Source organism: Palaemon carinicauda, chromosome 17 (assembly GCF_036898095.1).
Source record: "Palaemon carinicauda isolate YSFRI2023 chromosome 17, ASM3689809v2, whole genome shotgun sequence".
Taxonomy (NCBI): Eukaryota; Metazoa; Arthropoda; class Malacostraca; order Decapoda; family Palaemonidae; genus Palaemon; species Palaemon carinicauda.
Genome location: NC_090741.1, coordinates 7,088,922 through 7,092,590, shown reverse-complemented (window position 1 = coordinate 7,092,590; position 3,669 = coordinate 7,088,922).

Below are 3,669 nucleotides of genomic sequence, written 5' to 3'. Positions count from 1 at the left end.
TGATTTAGGTAACCGAGATCTCGTCTTGCCTAGGTAACCTGACCTAGGCGTTTAGTATACTTTCAGATATTTCCCTGGTTACCCTCATGTATTGTTTTATCAATTCAGGCGGAGATATATATCTCCTAGAATTATTATATAAACCGATACTCGTCTCCAGTGGAAATTTAAGGGTAATCCCTCCTTCTCTCTGAATGTAGCCTTAGGCTATAAGTCTATGGGTCGTGCTTCGAGTTTTCATGCAGGCATGACGAGCCTAGGGTTTTCTGTCCCTTCCCGTAGCCGCAGATAGCAGTTCTGGGATTCGGTCAAAACCTCAGAGTATCTATTCTTGTGACGGCAGCCGGCCAGCAGGGTGAATAGTCATTCCCCTGCCGGCTATGCTACCGGCATAGGAGGCTAGCCTTCCCTAGGCCGCACTTGAAGTGGTTGTATGATGCCGCCACCTTCTCCCTGCGGTCTAGAAGACTAGACCCTAGGCTGAAGAATACTTATTCCTAGGCTGAAGAATACTTATTCTTTTGCTGCCTAGGATGGCGCCGGCACTGGAACTCCTTTGTTAAGAGGAGGCGGCACTGCCGACGTCTCCTTAACTGTATTGGCAGACTCTAGGTTGGAGAATAGAGATTTTCCTGCCGCCTAGGATGGCGCCGATACTGAAACAGAGTTTCTTAAGAGTGTGGTAGGACCGGCAACCTTGCCGGCTCCTTCCACACCTCATACAGGTCCCTTTTTCCCTCCTCCTCTGTCCTTTAGTGATGGCCTAGCCATCGTATCTCTTTGGGCTGTCGTCCTGCAATTTCGCCGATTGCCGGTGGGTTGTGGGGCCGGCCGGACTCTTACTCAACAGCTGTTGTCTGACTACCTGCGGCTATGCCGGCTGCCGGCGGCCATGATGGTGGCCGGCGGCCATGATGGTGGCCGGCGGCCATGATAGCTGCAGGCGGCCATGTCGGCTGCCGGCGACTTGGAAAACTGCCGGTAGCTATGACAGCTGCTGGCGGCTATGCCGGCTGTCGGTAGCCACGATGACTGCCGGCGGCCATGTTGGCTGCCGACAGCCATGTTCCTACAACTGCCGGCGGCTATGACGGCTGCTGGTGGCTATGTAGGCTGCTGGCAGCCATGTCATCTGCCGGCCTCCATGACGGCTGCCGGCAGTCATGATGGCTGTTAGTGGGAAGCCTCTTCTGTTACCAAGGTTCTTCAATCCCCCCTTGGACTGCCGGCCACAAGTGCTATTGCCGAGGTACCAGCCTGGCCGGCGGTATGCTGGCCGGACCGGCAAAGACAGGTGCTGACTCAGCTGGCGGTATGCCAACTGTACCTGTGCTGCCGGGTGCTAGCCTGCCTGCCATGTGCCGGCCGAACCTTGCTGGCGATGGTACTGATGGTTGGAAGCCTGAATGATACATTCTCCCCTTCCATTTGAACCTTCTTTCTGGAGAAAGGCAGTAAACTAGATATTTACATCCTTAATTAGTGTATACATACACAGTAATAAGGCAGTCCTTCACTCCATGCTGTCTCTCTCTTTTAGCTAGCATGCTGGCCAGGCTGTGCCAGCATGGATTAGCTATGCCGGCTATATGCTGGCAGAACTATAGTATATGTTTATACATTAGTCAGTATATTTGCAGTATAGAATATACTGCAGATAGAAAACTATTGTATATGTTATACTAGTAGTTATCTTCCAATATATCTTGGGTATCCTTGCCCAGGTGTTTGCTGAGACCAATCCTATATTGAAAGAATAGAATTTCTTCAATATTCTGATTAGAAATCAGTTTACGTTTCACCTTACAATATTAAATAAATTAAAGGGCCGGTGGTAGTACACTTTCTATCCTTAAAGGTCAGAACCCTTATCCTTGAGTTTCCCTGATCAGGAAACTCTATGATTTTAATATTGGAAGGGAAGGCCACAGCAAATGGGTTGGGTAGGACACACAAATATATGTCTTTTATATTTCCTAGTCCAGTCGGCGTCATGCCGGCTGGACCGTGCCGTCAGATGCTACCCATAATGGCAGCACACTGGCTGGACTACAATATATAATTATGCAGTAGTCGGTATTTTACAATATAGTATATACTACAAACAGAACTATAGTAAAAATATACAGTAGTTAATTTCTAGCATATCTTGGGTACCCTTGTTTGGGTTTCTGCTGAGACTGTTCCTATATTGTAAAAATAGAATTCCTTTAATACTCTGATTAGAAATCAGTCATCCTTGCCCCACAGTGTTAAATAATTAAAAGGGGCAGTGGCATTGTACACTTTTTCTACCCCTTTAGGTTAGAACCCTTTCGTTTGAATTGCCTTGCTAAAGGAATCTCTTTATAGTTAATACAGAGGGGAGGCAACAGCATTTGCTTGCAAGGGATACACAAGTATGTGTCTCCCACTATCACTTTTTAGCTTACTATCCTAAGCTATTTTAGTTAAAAGATGACTTTACATATTGCTTATCAGTGAGATAATCAATTGTATACTCATTCTGCTTTCCTTTCTTTACAGGAGGAACCCCAGATGACATGTGTTGCAGTCTTCTCCAATATTAAGAGTAAGTACTTTTACGGTCATAATATATGTAGGTTTCATGCCCCCTGAAGTATTATTTCCGAATCCCTGCATTATTGGAACCACCAAGTTTGCAATATCTGTCGGACTTTAGTGTCCGAGGGTTTTGATAATCCTAAGTCGATGGAGTCTAGGGATGCAGCTTTTAAGAAACCACGCATTTGGGTGAGAAGGTTCCAGAAGATCTCTCCGGGACCATACGTACCTAATGATAGGATGCGTAGCTTACTATTCCCGAAAGCAAGTAGGGAAATAGTGGTGCTCCGGGCAAGACTCTCACCTCTTTACGTCCAGTTAGCCTTTGAGACAAAGGGCAGGAAGCCCCCACGGAAAGATGGGGACAATGTCGTGTCAGAATTGCTTCCGTCTGGGCCGGCTCTAGAGCCGTTAACCTCGACATCTTCACCTTTTACCCCTCTATTAGACAAAATGGACCAGTTACTGGCCCATATGAAGGGTCTAATGAAAACTTTCGGAAACAAGGCGAAAAGGAGGAAGCGAAACTCAAGATAGAGCTCTGTGAAGCTCCACTTGTCGCTCCCCAAGGGTTATACAAACGACCCAGAGACCAAGACCTTCCGACATGCTCCAAAACCAATCCCTGGAGGTATGCGGAGCTTATGCCGATTTTATATGGCAAACTCTACATCTCGGAGAAGATGGGTTCTGTTCCTTTAGACTAAATCCAGTTTTGGCCAAACTTTAACGCTTTTCCTAATTGCTTCATTCGACTGAAGCATGAACCAACGTCAGGAAAAGAAACGGAACCGAAGGAGGTCATGATTCTCGACCATGATAAGGCACAGGCTATCTTGTCAAGTAGCCTGAGAAAGGCGGGTTACTCGCTGTCGAAAGTGTTCACACAAAGTAACAGACACCCTACCTTTCTTGCTCCTGCTTCAATATCATTCCCCTTTACGTGGAAGGCATTTAAATCTGTTGCCAAGGCAGTTGAGGCAGGCAAACCATGTCCTGCACTCGAGGAGTGCAAGCCTCTGTCACCAGCCTTTCCCATGCAGGAGAAGGATTGGAAGGAAGTCCACTTAACCTTTTCAGTAGGGAAACTAGACGCGGATGTCA